Source organism: Bombyx mandarina, chromosome 21 (assembly GCF_030267445.1).
Source record: "Bombyx mandarina strain Sakado chromosome 21, ASM3026744v2".
Lineage (NCBI taxonomy): Eukaryota > Metazoa > Arthropoda > Insecta > Lepidoptera > Bombycidae > Bombyx > Bombyx mandarina.
The window spans coordinates 9318142-9336662 of NC_143227.1; the positions used below are offsets into that span (position 1 = coordinate 9318142).

General features: G+C 35.8%; 1 protein-coding gene across 42 annotated transcripts in view; it reads left to right on the forward strand.

Moving 5' to 3' along the window:
• The first annotated feature begins 1766 nt into the window (after nt 1-1766).
• Nucleotides 1767-18521, forward strand: part of para (sodium voltage-gated channel paralytic) — an 84342-nt gene continuing 67587 nt past the window's right edge. For all 42 annotated transcript variants that reach the window (XM_028171884.2, XM_028171885.2, XM_089736400.1 and 39 more), the window contains exon 1: nt 1767-1908. The gene's annotated coding sequence lies outside the window, so the exon portion shown is untranslated. The remainder of the gene's footprint in view (nt 1909-18521) is intronic.

The window sequence follows — 18521 nt, forward strand, 5'->3', positions numbered from 1 at the left end:
ATGAGCACGTCCGCGCGTGACGGGTGCCTCTATCGGAATGACATGAGCTCTAAGGTCTCAGGTCAGGTCTCGCTTTCATAGTACTACGGCTGCCCCACCAAACCGAAACGCATTACTGGTTCACGTCAGAAATAGGCAGGGTGGTGGTAACTACCCGTGCGGACTCACAAGACGTTCTACCACTAATTGTAGAACTTGTAGGTATATATATGTGTAGGTAAGGCAGTTAAATAGGTACCTAGATAAATTTTGTCGAATGATAACTGAAAATGTCATTAGCGAGATTCAGATATCTGTCAAATATCTGTTCCATGATGGTTACAGCCACAAATGTTTTTCCCTATGCGTTTTAAGCCATTCATGCCATTGTGCTTACGCAGCTATTGTTGGCGCCCTGAGAAAGGTTTGAGTTGTAATAATATCCTACCTAAAACCTAATATAATATAATACCTATAACTCCTTTGATAGGAGCTCATAAAAACTATATTCATGTAACCAGGGAGGTGATTTAAAAAAACTTGACATCTGCAAATATATCCTCCAATTTCGACAAATTTGGACAACCCTTTTTCCCAGGACTAGCAAGTCATCTTTATTGATGACTGATACTAACAAACGATTTAAATTATGATTACATAATTTGAATCAAAGCGGATGGGATCACGGGTACACGCTTGTTGATATTTCTTTTATAATTCAACAATTTACATCTAATTGTTTTATTCTGCAGGATTCATTTACCTTTTTACGGTTTAATCTCTACTTGCCTAACTTTATAATCCGTAGTTTCGATTAATGCACTGTTTTCAAGTTGGTTTTGCAGTTATTTAAATATAAGATAAATATGTACAATTAAAAAAAAGTTTAGAAAATAAATTATACAATAGGATTATTATTCCCATTCAAAATGAATGTACATTCTTTAAATAGTGTACGTCAGTGGACGTTATGCAAATCTTTACTAATAAATCAGCGAAAAAATTTAACTTCAAGTATAATTTTCATTGAAACTTTAAAAATGAGAAAACTAAGCGTTCATTAAGATTACCTAGGCGACATTAGTGATCCTTTGTTCACAATCACCCCTTTATAGTAGGTCAACAAGGTCTAAACAAGTGTGCTCTGTTTGAACTGAACTACTGCGAACCCCATGAAAAGGCAAAATAGGGTCACGTATGACGACGTCCTTCAACGAACTGTCGCTATATCTATCCCGTTTTGGCGACTTGTCTTGAATAATGAGGTTAATTATTGAATGAACAATTTATTTTACAGTTAGCAACCCTATGTGGTAAAAAAATTTAACAATAGAACAATGAATGAAAATCCTTTTCACGTCATGAATTAAAATTGTAAAGCTTTCGATAAAATAAATAACTAATTATTTTTAATGTCCATAAGACGTAATTTTCATCGCTGCGAGCTAATGAACTTGAGCTCTTCCGTCTCGGATCGTAAATGTTGTGAAATGACGTGGCCTTTGATTTCCGCTTTGTAAATGAAGCTCGCAAGCCTGTATTGGCAACGTCCATAAATGTGTGGTGTCTCCGGTGTAATGTCAGCTGCGGCTAGCAAGCGGCACGGGCGGGGACCGGTATCGATGCGGATGCGCGCGCATCCCTTCGCGCCCTCGCCTTCGATTTTCCATGCCAGGGCGACGGTGGCGGCGCGTTGCATAACTGTGTGGCGGCACTCCGCGCGCGACCCCGAACTGAGCGCCCGCCGAGAGCGCGCTACACGCGCATACACGCGCCACCTCGCGCCCTTTACGTAACGCGCGACCAGAGCTCGACTGTAAGCGGAAAAACGGCTCGTTTCATCGGCAAAGATTTCCAGTGAACCGAGATAAGTGTGATTCGGTCGGCCCTTGGAGGAGACAGTACGGCCGGTGCGACGGCGGCAAGCTGGTAGGTGTGCGCGCGCTTTGTGCTGGCGCGTGCTGGCGGCGCGGCGGTGGTGGTCGCGTGCTGAATAATTGAGGCAGAGGCTGTCCGGTAGCCACTATCGACCCGGGTCGCGTGACTCGCACGTATTACCGAAACAAGGACGCCGCGCTGGCTGCGGCACTACACCGCCGCTGTTGTCGCCACCACCGCCGTCGCTACGTCTTCCTTGTCATCACTTCTCTCAATGACTGCGTTAATGCTACCTTATTTACATGCTTAGCTTTGGTTAATAATATTTTTGGTTCGCTTTTACAGAAAATGTCACTGTATAATAAGCAAAGCTGGTACACCGTTGTAAGATTGATGCATTAGTGAAATTAAATGGAAACTTTTTTACAGAAAACCTGGATAAATCGAGCTGTTTATTTATTTATCTATGTTGACACAAATACAAATCGAAATATAAAACAACATAATGCAGATATAAATAAATTCAATAAAGGGTTCCGTTAAAGTATTTACAAACAAAGAACAACGATTGAATATCGAACGTATTTACTACTCGAAATGTAGACATACTTTTTGAAGGTATCAAAATGTCTGGTTTTAAATTTTTATCAACATAATTTGATATCGGGTTAATTGAAGCTAAAAATATCAAGGATGAATGAAGTGTTCGTCCCCGTAGATTTTATAATAAGTAAAGGATTTTCTGTGACGTAACAGTCTGGCAAACCAGCTGCTCAGACAGTTCCCGGGGAAGTATTTTTCAATGCGGCTACTAATGCGGATGCTACGCCGCGTAGCGCGGCCCGGCTACGGCCTTCGGAGACAACCACCCATTTGCCCGGCTGCTACGATCCTTGAATTAAAATCAACAGCACCTAAACATTTATTGATATGAAATTTAACGGAATACGGAATTAATCCTGGAACATTGGGATCGTTTACGAAGGCTTCTTTGTCTAATGATTTTAACATTACACTGAATAATGCTTCCTTCAAACTGTATGTTTTTTACTGTTATCATTTATTAAAGAGTAATGATCTCGATTGTTTCGTTATCGAACTTTCCTCTATTAATTTTGTTGAGTTAATGTAACCGGTAGAATATTCTGGAGATTGTTCATTGAATTGTTTTATTATACGAGTAATACCTACTAAGCCGTTATGTAAACTGAATCTGATAAATTTCCATGTAATGATCACATATCATTTATTACTGACCAAAATAATAATAGTTGGCGTATACGTTTTTACATTTTATTCGCTGAAATTATTTGTTAAAACTAATTGTTTCATAGATGATTTATATAAATTGAAGAATTTTGTTCGTGGAAAACTCCAATTTTCTTCAGTAAATAGCAACTTTGTTTATTTTATTCATTTTACAAGATCAGACCAGTTGGTACTTTTGTTATCTATGTGGATGATTAATGTTTTATGTATAAAAAAAATAATTAAAACTGCCCTACATCAACTTTTATTAAAAAATTTACAAAAGTAGGATCAACAAAGAAATCCTAGACTCAAAGTGTTCCAACTAATGTGGGGTTTAAATCAGGCCTTCTATTGGAAAAATCCTTGAAAATATATACTGCTTTTCCCCGGAATCCTCAGTTATAGGTATCCACGCATCAAACAAACCAGATATTTGAAATTTGGATGAAGTTTTTTTTGAGTAACGTACAGTAGAATAGAGTATAATTTATTGCTAAGCTAACCATATTACATATAAAGGTCCCTACACATATTAATCGAAAGGTGTCATTAAGAAGGAATTGTTAGAAAATTTACCATTCTTTGTCGCGTATAGGGAGTCCACTCTCTCTCTATCTAAGTGCAGCAAAGAATGCAAATTTTTTTATATGAAGAAACTTTTTTAAAGCTACTTAATGACAATTTATTGACAAATGTAATTATTATTATTATTTCTAAAATATCAAACAAAATTCACAAAGTTTATTCATAAAATACATTTAAAGCATGAAAGTTTATTTGTTCGATCGTGCTCATCAACCACTCGTTAGATAAATTGATTATCTAATCAATAAAAAAATCCCTGTGTTTTGTACTGGAAACTCCACTGGGAGTGTTCCGAAGACCATTTTTATATAATTTGAAAATAAATATGCTATTTAATTAATTTTGATCACTTAAGTTTTCGTTTGAAATAACGGGAAACCAGTTCACATATCTATATATATCTATCTATATATATCTATCTATATATATCTATCTATACATATCTATCTATATATATATATCTATATATATCTATCTATATCTATCTATATCTCAATCCAACTCTATTAAAACTCATCAGTGTAGTTTAAAATTATTCATAGAATAATAATTAAAAAACTAAAAATAAGATAATGTCAGTCAAATACAAACGTCTTATCATTTAATAAATCTAGGTAAATAATTAAAATGTCTAAACTTTTTATATTCACGCGCTCCGAGCCCCATTTCCTTCTGTGTTATGTATGGCCACTGAAAACACACTGATGAGTAAGTATAATTACAACAAGGCCTAGCATACCGAAATATTTAAAAAATACGAATCGGACCCGCAGTCCTGTAGGGTCATTGGCCATTTGACCAACTTATCCTCTTTTAATGCATATGCCCACCAGGCATAATAGGGACTAATGACCCGAAAAGACAATCGTAATGAGGCCTTAAATCTTTATCAGCAACATTCATCATTACTAAAATTATACATATAATTGAACGATTTTACACGGAGACATACACAATTCAGTGGCTTTATTCGAATTTTTAAGGTTACATAGCCGAAAAACGGACTTTCAGAATTTTATCCCGTCAGTATGTAACAACTATTTGATACAATTAATACGGTTTGTATCATAATAACAAATTAAAATCCCTTGTTACCGTTTTATAAAAAAGGCTCTAATAAAAATTAAGAAAGGTAGACAGCTTAAAATGTAACGGAGTATAATCATTATCCTATAATTAAAGTTGCCCGGTGTTAATTAACGTTCGACAATTATCTGAATTCCTACTTCAGGCGGCTTCTTTTCAGAATACGAGGAATTCGGTCTTTGAAGCGATCGATAAGTTCTTTCACTAATGGTTTTTAACTGAAATAGCTTCGTATTCTTTGGAGTATTAATTGCTTTTTTTTTATTACGGCGTGATGTCTTGACTTGACGCTTTCGGCGTTTGTAAATTTTGTTAATCGAACAGTTAAATTTTATCAAGCATTAAACGCTTTGTGGCCTAGTTCAATACCCGCTTTGTTGTCTTTTATTTCACTTTTATTCGATCACTATCAAACTTCACAGGATTAGCCACTACTCCAATCTGAAAATTTCATCAAAATCGATACAGCGTTTATAAGGTTCATAAATACATAGGGATATATACACACATCGATTTCTAAATACAATATGTAAATAGATATGTAATTTATATACGCTTTTCTATTAAAAGAAGAAAACATTAGTCACTACCCCAATCTGAAAATTTCCTGAAAATTTCATCAAAATCGATACAGCGTTTATAAGGTTCATAAATACATAGGGATATATACACACTTCGATTTCTAAATACAATATGTAAATAGATATGTAACTTATATACGCTTTTCTATTAAAAGAAGAAAACATTTCAAGACATGATAAAAAACAAATCCATGTCAAACTACTGTCGGCTTCCAAAAATCTATTAGGACCATTCTAAAGATTTAACATTTATGAAACATCATATTTTACAATGTGGGTTGTTACGCGTCCTTTGAAAAAATATTTTGTACCACCACAAGTTTTACAGGCTTATTTATTTCTCAGTACTGTACTAATATGCTATTACTGAGTAATAAACACCACAGCGGGAATAGCATAACACGAAAAATGAAATAAAATTCTCATTTTCGCGGAAAATATATCAGTTAAGCCAAACTTCACACGTAAAAAGATGTTGACGTTGACAATTCACACGAAAAAAGATGTTGACGTTGACAAGACACAAGATGTTGATAACAACCGATGTACCCACAGCGTCTTATCAAACTGCTGGTAATGTGCAGTTACATAACCTAGGAAATTAGGGTATCTAGGTACATCAGCGGAATCGCCCGGGTGGACTGGATGCCCTGGAGTCTGGCGTCGTTGCTCGTCGACGATCGCCTCGACGACTCGTCCTCAAGGTGGCGCGCTGAGTGACCGCGGGACCCCCTGCTCTGCTTGGTTTTTAAACACGGGCGAAGATAGGGACATCGGGTGAGAGAGTAGAGGGGGAGTCGTTTAATGGGTAGGGCCCTAAAAATATCCTTTGGGACCGCGGTTTGCTCCCAAGATCGACCGACCGTTAAGTCCCACATACCTCGTGTGCCATCTAGGTGTCTTCTATGAGGACACCTCGTATGAGGTTCAAATCCCTGCCAGAAAAAAAGGGAATCGGGGGTGGTATAGAAAAAGTTAGGTAAATCGTGTCTTCTTTGTTAAACAAAATTGCGGTATATCTTTATTATATCGTTGTTGTTTCGAAGAAACAAAAGCTTGCCAAAACAAGGAAATGATTTCGTCCAATGTTTTTACAATGGTATTTTTCATGTTGGCATTTTGCTTGTCTTGTAAAATACTATAGTTAATTGTATTCTTATTTTGATTGAAAATACTGAGAATGAATAACAAAAAATCACACCCTGTAAAGCAAAGTACCTTTACAAAAAATTACATTTTCACAACAGTTCAGCTTAAAACAGATTTCTCCAAAGATATTTATTATTGCCTCACCCACTTTTCATATTTGTTAAAACTGCAGGTTTTTTTAGATTTCTTTTATTCCTCTTGAGTATTACACGATTACTTTTACTCAAATGCTAGTAGTAGCTCCAAAACGGACATTGAACAGTCAAAAAAAAAAAAACATTTATTCATGACATTACCTAACTTATGTGTTAATCAAACAGTTGACAACAATAACGGCACTTCATTATTTAACACCGAGTAATTCACTAATTACGTACTAATTCTCTTGCGTTTAAAATACATTTATGTATATGCGTAATGCTAGTGTTTCTGGTAATAAAATTATCTTCCATTAGATTACCTTTATAATACGAAAGACAGTTTATACCAAATTAGCGAATTTACATTACACATTACAGAAACACGAATATTTTGCTTGTAACTTTAATAATATATTAAAGTTTTCATTTCATAAAATATGATTAACTTACTCTACAGCAGAAAACATTTATATGATTTAAGAATAGACATTTTTTCAAATGCTTTTGATTTTGCGAAGACCCAACTGCTGTTATGTAATATGGTTAAATGGTTATATGGTTAAATTATATTATGGAGACTTCATTTTATAATTCCGGTGACCAATGAATACCAAGTAGATAGTGAGCTTGCTTGCCTATCTAAGCAAAGCCTATCTTACAAAACTTTACCTTGGCTATTAACTTATAAAACATTTAATTTTAACCGGAATCTGTTGGTAAGATTTAAATGGGGTCACTAGTATTATACAATTTTGTTACAATGGCCGAAATTCTACCCTGACTCAATTGTGAGCCTCTCAAATGACGAGATATCCGTATTAATCCGGATGAATGGATAAATTTCTCAAAAGCAAGGAAAATCGCGAAATAACAATCCAGTTTCAATGGAGCAAAGAAAAGAAAATTATTTTGCCTTGAAGCTTGAAGGCCAAATCTTCTGATCTTTAGCTATTTTCATAGATCAATAGTTTCTGAGCTGGAATTGTTGAGGAATTGGAAATATAGATCTTTTGTTATTTACACATTTTTCTCGATCAATTTTTCCTATTAAAAAAACAGTTCAAGTTCACTCCGCTGAGACGTTCGATGGCAGGCTTAGTCCTAGGGACTAATGCTTTCCGTACGAAACACGTTATGATACCCCAGGCTACTTTGGGTAAGTTTTGCACCATCCGAGACTCGTGCGCAAGTTATTGAGCAATAAGGAGTTTTAATCAGTTCAGCTTCAACATGACCCGTCTACCGATCCCGAGGGGTAGGCTGAAGACCAGCAACAAATACCCCGGACATAGCGTGTAAGTCGATTTGTTGTAAGTCGGGGTTCAGCTTTGCATATGCAAACTATGTTTAATCGGGACAAGTCTAAAGAAAACAACAATGTCGAAAAAATCGCCAAGGTCTTTAGTAAAATTTTAGATACAAAATAATTGAATTTTTATAAATAAAATACCGTAAACTGAAGCCATTTTGATGTCGAAAGTTTCATTTTCATATAGGTATTCTAACATTGTAGCCTGGCAAGTTAAGTTTCTAGTTCTCACGCAAACTTACCTCGTAGCGTGTCAGTAATGTTTTTATTCATGTTTTTGCGGTATAAATGCGCTTTTTGTTCCAATATATTGTTGCTAAGATCTCTAGCCATTTTTCAAGTAAACTGAGGTCTTCTGATAAATTTGCAATCGTCATTAGATTTTCCGATTCAACTGGGTCTAACGAATCACTTTGTTTAAAATCTTGCTAGTCTTCATTTCTGATAAATCTGCAATGACCCAACTGAGCAAAATCTGGAGAAACCGTAATATTACCCACCGAACTAAAATACATCTGGTCCGCACCCTTGTCTTCTCCATTGCTCTATATAGTGCAGAGACGTGGACACTCAAAGCCGCAGATAGGCAGAGAATCGACGCTTTTGAGATGTGGTGCTGGCGACGCATGCTACGAATACCATGGATGGCCCGCCGCACCAACATATCTATTCTCAGGCAGTTAAAAATAGAAAAGATTCAACGTCTATCCACAATCTGCCTACAAAGAATATTGCGGTATTTTGGTCATGTTGCACGTAGGGATACCAGCAATTTGGAACGCCTTGTGGTGACCGGTAAAATAGAGGAAAAAAGGCCTAGGGGTAGAGGTCCCAAACGATGGTCGGACCAAATAGCGGAGGAACTGGGGATACCTATCAGCGACGCACTCCACCGGGCTGCAGGGCGGGATCGATGGAGACAGTTGGTTGACGAAATCGGACGGAGTCACGATCCTCAGCAGTGAGGAACCGATCGAAGAGAGAGAGAGAGAGAGTCTTCATTTCGAGAGTTCGTCAAATGTTAGTTCTTGATTATGTGAATTCCGAAATTCTTGAATGTCATCACCATCCACCACTAACTCTAATTTTTGGGCAATATCGACCGCGACTTCAATTATGATAACTAATCGTCCATGATCTGAGGTCTGAAGCCGTCGTTTTTTGTTATCCTACCTATACTGATAGTCTTGAAAGGCTATTTCAGCTTCGTCCTAACATGTAGGTGAGCTCACGGGGCTCAAACCAGAGTGCAGTAACACTGACCCTAGCAAGAACAGTGCTTCGCAGAAACTACCACCGGATCGGAAACGCGACGCGACGCGCGAGTCACTCAGTGGCCTGTGTCTGTGGGTTAATTCGCTCGTCGAGCCCTTAATCGCAAGCGACGAGTTCGACGAGGATGGTGACCTTTGCTTGTGGTGAGGCCGTCGTGCGACACGTCCAAACTTGTAGTAAACGGAACACTAAAAGGGGGAAAAGTAGATACGCACGGCCATTAAAGAAAACCGCGTATTTCGAATTCGCGTGAAACGGGGGCGTAAGTCTGGGTATGACTTACCTATTTTTATGAAGGAAAAGGCGAAACAACACTTTTACTCGCATCGTACGTACCAAGCTGTTAATTTTTAGTAATATAATTTATTCATTAAAAAAATTTGATAGCTATTTCATGTTTTGAAAAGATTGAACAGATTGAAAAACTGCCTTTTTCCGTAATTTCCCCATCTCCTTCTTTCTATTCCTCTCTTCTACTTTCATTAACTTTATACTATTTTATTTTAGCTCACCAGGAAGTTGGTTAAAATTAATTATAATAATCGTAGGTGATAGTTTATTACCTAACCTAAGCCTAAGTACATAGATGCTGTCCAAAACATGCTGATAAAACCGTAGCAAAAACCGGTAAAGTGAAATGTTTTTTGAATTGTAACCAATCTAGTGTTATATAGCCTTGTGACGTTAAGAAATCCCTTCCTGGAATTAATTGAACCAAGTTTTTTAACTTCTACTCGAGCACAACCTGCAAATATAAGCTTAGTCTCAAATAGAATTAACGCTCAAAACAGAAAATAACTAAACGTAAATGTCTTGGATAACCATTAATACGCAATTACAATTAATTAAATGGTATTTACCCTAACTGTTGTGGCTTTCCACTGGAACGAATTAATTCATTACTTACGACATTTCACGACTCGTAAAGTAGATTTTAGATTATTGTCCGTATCCTATGGGGGGGTTACTTTAATGTATAAGTGTCTTTTTTTTAATTTTTTTTATTGCTTAGATGGATGGACGAGCTCACAGGCCACCTGGTGTTAAGTGGTTACTGGAGCCCATAGACATCTACAACGTAAATGCGCCACCCACCTTGAAACGTAAGTTGTAAGGTCTCATGTACAGTTACAACGGCTGCCCCACCCTTCAAACCGAAACGCATTACTGCTTCACGGCAGAAATAGGCAGGGCGGTGGTACCTACCCGCGCAAACTCACAAGAGGTCCTACCACCAGTGAAAAAGTGTCTGCAAAGTTTTTTACTTATGTTTATTATAAGTTCGCCTATTCGTCGATATTTGATCATAATTACTGTCACCCCAAGATTTCGATTCATTTTATGAATATCTGTTCTGTTTTCTGTTTTATTGTGTTAATATTTGTGGTAAAAGTGGAGAAAAAATAACTGTTTCAAATTTTTTTAATACCAGATTTCCTACAATGGGTACTAAACAAAAAAAGAAGGTTCACAAAACAAAAAGAAAAAAGCACTAACCAGTTTCGTTTTTGCATATTTTTTTGTTGATTTTGTAGGCAGACGAGCATTCGGCCTACCTGATGGTAGGTGGTTACCGTCACTTATGGACGTCAGAAATACCAGGGGTACACCCAACCGCTGCCTATCGTTGAATACTCTCCGCCCCGTTTTAAGAAGAACGAACAAGCCATAGTGGTTCGTTCCAGTAGCAGTTCTAGATAGTATGGATAAACTCTGCTCCGGTGGTGGGAGGGGTGATGGTAAAAACGAGATGGAGATATTTATTCAATTAAAGTAGAAAAATCCTCATTAGTGGCAAAAGCCTATGTGTAACTATTTATGTGTAAATATTTTCATCTTTCAAAGTTACCAATAAGCCTTTCCGAGTCAATTTCACTAAAATTATTACACACTAGCGACCCGCCCTCGCTTCGCTTCGGAAACATTAAAACACACATGAAACCAAAAAATAAAATAAAAAAAAGTAGCCTATGTTCATCAGGAACAATGTCGGCTTCTAATGGAAAAAGAATTTTTCAAATCGGTCCAGTAGTTTCGGAGCCTATTCGAAACAAACAAACAAACAAATCTTTCCTCTTTATAATATTAGTATAGATGTTATTTATACTTCACCCGCCTATTTCTGCCGTGAAGCAGTAACGCGTTTCGGTTTGAAGGGTGGGGCAGCCGTTGTAACTATACTTGAGACCTTAGAACTTATATCTCAAGGTGGGTGGCGCATTTACGTCGTAGATGTCTATGAGCTCCAGTAACCACTTAACACCTTGTGGGCTGTGAGCTCGTCCACCCATCTAAGCATTAAAAAAAATGTAATTTCTGAAAAGTATGTCTTGAGCATTTGATTTTTAAATCAACTTTTTTTATAGTTTTATTGTCACTGTTCCATGAATGATGTCTAGCTCCTTTAAAACCGCTGGAAAAGAAATAAATAATCCCTCGTCTATCTATTACAGCGTGACCTAGATTTGTGTAATACATACATTTTGATATATTATTATGCGTCAATTTCGGTGTTACCTGCGTGATTCTGCACCCAGCCGTTTCATTTACATGGCAGCACGCGACTCAGTCCTTTATTATAAGGTTTTCGGATTTCATTAAGCTGTAACTGATTTTAGGTAACAATAATGTTTTCTGACGTTTCAATGGTTAATTTTTTACCGGTGGTAGGACCTCTTGTGAGTCCACGCGTGTAGGTACCTACCACTGCCCTGCCTATTTCTGCCGTGAAGCAGTAATGCGTGTCGGTCTGAAGGGTAGGGCAGCCGTTGTAACTATACTGAGATCTTAGAACTTATATCTCAAGGTGGGTGGCGCATTTACGTTGTAAATGTCTATGGGCTCCAGTAACCACTTAACACCAGGTGGGCTGTGAGCTCGCCCACCCATCTAAGCAATAAACAAAAAAATTTTAACTGCTCGACACTATCGGATCATATTAGAACTAACCTTTATCTTTTGACTTCATGATTCAAAAATTCTAATCGCTTACTGATGTGAAATGCGCTTCGAGCTGCAACGTAATTAATTACGCAAGTAGTATTAAATATTACTCTCTAAGTATTTCCTAAAATAATTGTTTGACTGATCACCCAGGAACAGGCTTAGTTCAAGTCTTATCTACGTTGTAGAGGATGCAAGCAACAAAGATTTCTACTAAAATATGTAACTTGCAAAAATATTGGAAATATTATTTGATGCCAAGGACATTCGCACAACTTGCATTGAGGAATTAGGCCTATTAAAGTACAGAATAAGTAGGTAGATTTATTTCATTATTATTAAAAGTCGCTTAAAATCAGTGTAAAGATATTATTAGAACAATAGGGGTCAGACGTCAACTCAAGCTTCAAAAACTTCAGACATATTAGAACACAAGCTTCCGTTGTATGATCGGCACGGCTATTAATGCTACATTTCATACAAAATTATTCATAAGGACATGTCTTTTAGATAGCGCTTCATAGCACTTTATATCAACAATATTTACAAAAATATATTTTTTGTGATAGGTAGGGGTGTGCCTCTGACATTACTGACACTGGCAATAAAAAAAAAGTGTCTGTTTGTAATATCAAAATCAGAGCTTTTACTTAATAAATAACAGAGAAAAAAAATTGTAAATCGGTTTTGACAAAACTTTTAGTAACTAATATTTTAAGAAATAACCCAGGTAACTTTAATTTTAGATTTTAGATTTTTAAGGGCTCTATGCAAAAAAGTAAAACTCATGAATTTGAGAACATAATCCGGCCCAAATAGGGAAGTGTTATGAATATCAGACCAAACCATAATAAAGGGTGATCGGGCTTAGGTACCAATTAATAAAAAAGCAGCACCAAACCATAAGAATAGACTGGAAACTGACAAATCAGAGCCAAGCCAAAATAAAATGCACAAATATTTTAAAGATTAGGTAAGACTCTTACGTGTTGGTACCTACCCGTGCGGACTCACAAGAGGTCCTACCACCAGATTAGATACAAATTAATAGGAAACGACAAAGAAAAATATTCCACTGAACGGGCTGACTTAGATCGGTAGACCGACGATTTTAATTTTGGTTTTAGGATTTTAACACCGGTAAAGTCGCATCATTCAATGCATCAAATGTCCTTTGAACCCGACTTCAAAACAAAACAAAATACAAATTCAATAACTAAATATTTTTATGTACTACAATATTGTGTCCCATAACTCTACGCTTTACGTAAATCGCTCCCAGGAAACTTTGTGAAAATTAGCTAGAAACCTTTTATGCCTGGAAAAACCTCAAAGCAATTTCGTTGAGAGCCCGGCCGGCACACGCTCGTCTTCATCCACGTAACGTATGTAAATGGATGCACGAGGGAAGGTGTATATTAAAGTAGCGTCAAACTAACTACAACGTCGCGTAGCACCCACGTTTTTAGGGCTCTATTTCGGGAACAATAAAATGTTGAAGTATATTAGTAAATTGATCGATTAGTTCATAAAACACTTTAAATACCTTAATGCATGAACCGATCTGGATAAATTCAGACTTGAAAATACCTTCAGCAGTGAAGACCATGATAAAGTTTATTTTAATGTAGGCGTTGTGGAGTTCGACGACCTCAGTTAATCAGCTTTCTCATTTTACCTAAGTGTTATTTTTTATTTATTTATTAAAAGATATACATTTGTATATATTAGCGGACTTAATGCCCAAGGTATTCTCTATCAATTAACAAAAGGTAATGCAGAGTAAATAATGGTATATACATTGAAATATCAATTAAATACATAAACTTTTGTAAAGCAATATACGACATATATGCAGTATTTTTGGCATCGTTCTTATCGTTACATTTTGAAACCATTAAATAATATTCTCGTTCCCATTGCTGGCAATAGCTGTATGCCCTGGATCTGTATGCCATTTACTTGTGTGTATACATTTCCGATACAGCTTGGCTGCAAAATGGTTTTGTAGATTATTGTTTTGCTCATGAGCGAGAGCTGGAATTTTCTTCTAATTTACTAGTACACATCTTTAGTTTAGACCAGATGAGATTTTGTCATATTATTCGACGCTCCGGGAGTATGCCACGGTATCTTGCATCAGCAGTTTACTTTTTCTTATAAAAGGTGAGTGACAGCTAAACACATTTATTTTCTTAAACAAAATGTATCGTCCGATGACTTAGTTGATGATTTAGTTCGCTTTAACACGTCCCATATCCTTTTTTATTGAATTGTTAAATGAAAAATGAAGGCGGATGACGCCGTTGCGAGTCCGTATGAGATATCATTGCTGTACGTCAATTCTTTGCAATGATATCATGATTATAAACAGTTAAATCTGCAATAAAGATGAAATATAATTCAGGTCCGACTATGGTGAGGTGTGGGAGGCCAAACTCATCTCATAAGATTGAGATTTTTCAATAAATATTTATGGGATTTTTTTTAATTTAGCCACATTTCAATATATACCTTCCTGAACTTTTGTAAGCCCTCACTATTTATTATTTAAAGTCCGCTGTAATATTGAATTAGGAATTTTACGAATCTACGAATCGAGAATAACAGTTCAAATTCTTTTTTGCAAATTTTTTCTGCGTCCTTCCATTTGCTGCAAAATCTTAAGTACATTAAGAGATAAAACTGATGTATCTTTTATTTACTAGCCACTGATTTTAAGTGTGTATCTTTGTATGTGTATATACAAACATCAATAGGCGTTAATCTGAGAAATAAATCTTAAAGCTATATTTTACTTGAGACAATATCAATTCTATCTATATATATAAAAATGAATTGCTGTTCGTTAGTCTCGCTAAAACTCGAGTAGGTACGGCTGGACCGATTTGACTAATTTTGGTTTGAATTATTTGTGGAAGTCCAGAGAAGGTTTAAAAGGTAGATAAATATGAAAATGCTCGGAATTAAATAAAAATAACAATTTTGTTTTTCTTTTGATGTGTCCCCCGTCGGACGGATTCCTTTTGTTTGTTTTAAGTTTATTTTATACAAAAGCTTAAGTCTTTTATTTATCGACTGAGGCACTACGAAGTCTACCGGGTCAGCTAGTTTACTAATATATATTATCCAATACATTGTCAGATTAGGTATAGAAGGAAGGCTCTTAATTTTTTATTTAATAGGTAATATAACCTATCTGAGAATATGATATTCTAAGAATATTTTATAAAGCACTTAACTTTCTTTCTTGTGTAAGTATATTCTTCCACTAGCTCCTCATTGTTTTATTTTTTAATCGACGAAATAATAGCAACAACTGGAAAAGAATGGAGAAACAAAGCCAAGAATAGGGAAGAGTCGAGTAAGTTGGATGAGGCCTATAACCGAATGGGGTTCCAATCACACAAGCTTATATTTGTAATTTTTATTTGATAAGGTTATTTCTTTTTTTTTGGAAATAAAGTGGGCTTATTAAAAAAAACATTAAAAAATATAACCTATTTGATTTTGGTTCATTAAGATTTACTTCTTTAACACTTTTTAGTCACTCTCGATGGACTGATTTAGGATACAAGTTATATTTAAGTCTCGTTGGTAAATAGCGGATAAAAAAGTCTCGTTGGTAAATAGCGGATAAAAAGTTTCGTGAAATTTTCCTAACTAAAGTAAGGCCAACCAGACGAGTAAAAAATGTAAACAAAGTTTCAGGAGTAAAAAACATTTTTATTTAAATAAATTATTACAAAGTTCGAATTTTAATCGCTGTCATCTGTACTAGACAAAGATGATTCGTAGTAAAATACGTCCGCTGTAAATAAAATAAAAATGGTGAGGAATGGTAAATTTTAGACTATTTTCTTATTACTTATTATATAAAAAAGAATCTTTTTTGGTACGGCACTTTAAAAATCAAAATTATGGTAGTGGTTCAAGTACAAATGAATTAATAAATTAACTTACCTCTTGACGCTTTTTGCGTGGTGAATTCATTTTAGAGCCGCCAGGCTGTGATTCCATAATTAAAATCAACAACTAAGTACTCACAACAGCTAAAATCAAAAATAAAACTAACAAAAACGGAATAATAACAACAACAAACCAAGTAAATACGGAAACGAAAAAATATGTATCACTTCGAACGCAATCCAAACAGGAATGAACTTGTTCACAAAATGGCGGACCAAATGTTGACAGCTGCGGTACTCAGTGCTTTCCTGTACCACGAAACACACAGCGACAGCTGTTGTCGACCAACTGACACCATAACTGCGCATACGAGTGATAAGGACAGAGATAATAATCCCTCGCTATCGCAATGTAACTCAGTAACGGCCCGCTTGTTTACGTTTATTATCTCGTCTGGTTGGCCTAAGTTTAGTATGCACAGATATATCATTTGTTAAACTTAACTATTACTCTCATACGTCTAAATTGAATACAATCCTAAACTAACACATTTTGTTTAACACCCTTTCACTGCCCACTTCATTTTCTGAAATTCCAAGTCCCAACGCCCTTGACGCGGTTAAAGTAACGCAGAATTACTTTACAGTATAAAAGCAAATATAACTGTATACATTCACATGGACCCGAGTTACAAGTCACGGAACTGCGACCGCAAAGCCATATATGGGTACGTTTATGTAAATTATACGGAAGGCTTGCTTGAGCGCACCAGCCACGGTATTATATTGTATGTTTCATAATTAAGATAAAGATAAAGAAGCCTTTATTAACAACCTTAATTAATATTTAGGTAAATACTGTTAATGTGATTTTTCTAAACACTAGTGGCCCCGCAGTAGTCGAAATTCGACTATAATTAATTGAAATTATAAGTTTCAACATTATTTACAGATTTCGCCAAGACTACACTATAGACAAATACTCGTAATATTAAAGATAAACAATATTAACCTATTCTCAATTTGACTACAGATTTTAAGTAATAACAAAAGTTTGACAATAAACAAAGAGTATATATATGTGTGTGTGTCAAATACATGGTAGTGTGTGTATTGTTTTCTTTATTGATTTAATGTATTTTTAATGCATAATTTTAAAAAAATATTAGCATTCTGCACTTCTTCTCTATATTCTCTATACTGTGTACACTATAAGTGTGGAAAAAATCATACTCCTCCGTCCGCGCAATTTTTGGAAAAAGGGGTACAAAGTTTTTGCTTCACGTATTAATATTATATAGATTTGACACAACGACAAACATTCTTTCGTAATTAAGAAAACTTAAATAACGGTAGCAGTACATCGGTATAAATTGTATTTATCTGTAATCCAATAAACTCAATAATGCACTCGGTATTATTAATAGATGTTCAATGTTCACGATTAATACACCAAAGTACATGTGAAAACTGAATCAGAAAGACAGAGACAGAATACGCCGAACTGCCAATACACGCTAGTAAACGATATCAGTATGCTGATTCTAATACTCAGAGAACGCTCCTGCCTTACTCCGGTAAATCCAATGATCGCATTTTCGATATACACGAGAAGTGATAAGTAAGTGCTCTTCTAGGCTAGTACAACGTAACTACATGACTTGAAAGATCTTCTAACTACATAAAATATAGGAGGAATACTTCATAACTTTGAACTATATACGTTACGTAACTTGTACGTAAGGATGTCGCTTTATCGACAATTCTTGCAACCAATTGTCGTCGCCTTACATGTTGTACGTGTTCAAAATTAAGTCATATTTCTAAAGCATAAAGGTGTTCATTTGGCTGGCTAGTACTTGTAGAAATACGCATAGTCCCGCAGTGGCGGCGGCACCGAACTGAAAAACCTTGAAACCTGCCGCCCGCACCACCCCTTGGGTACATAGTCTATGTTTCTTTGTTTTTTTTTATCGTTCGTTTCGTATAGGTTTCCAATCAAACAACTTGCAAACTATGCTTATAAATAGGACTTAGAATAACGGTTTCGCTTCATCTTTCCCTTTTAAGTTTTATTTTTATAATTTTCTGTGTATTTTTTTTTTTTTAATTGTTTAGATGAGTGGACGAGCTCACAGCCCACCTGGTGTTAAGTGATTACTGGAGCCCTTAGACATCTAGAACGTAAATGCGCCACCCACCTTGAGATATAAGTTCTAAGGTCTCAAGTATAGTTAAATCGGCAAAGGTACCACACGCTTTTACTATAATACCGGATTATCTATAGTCTTCAACTTTAAGAGTAAAAGTTAAAGTCAAAGATCGTCATCATTTGTCATTATATGCCTTAATAATTTTTGGTGAGGTTAATTTTTGCTTAATATTTTTTGGTTAAATAATTATGGTTTTGTTGGTGTCGTGACACCAGTTGGACCGT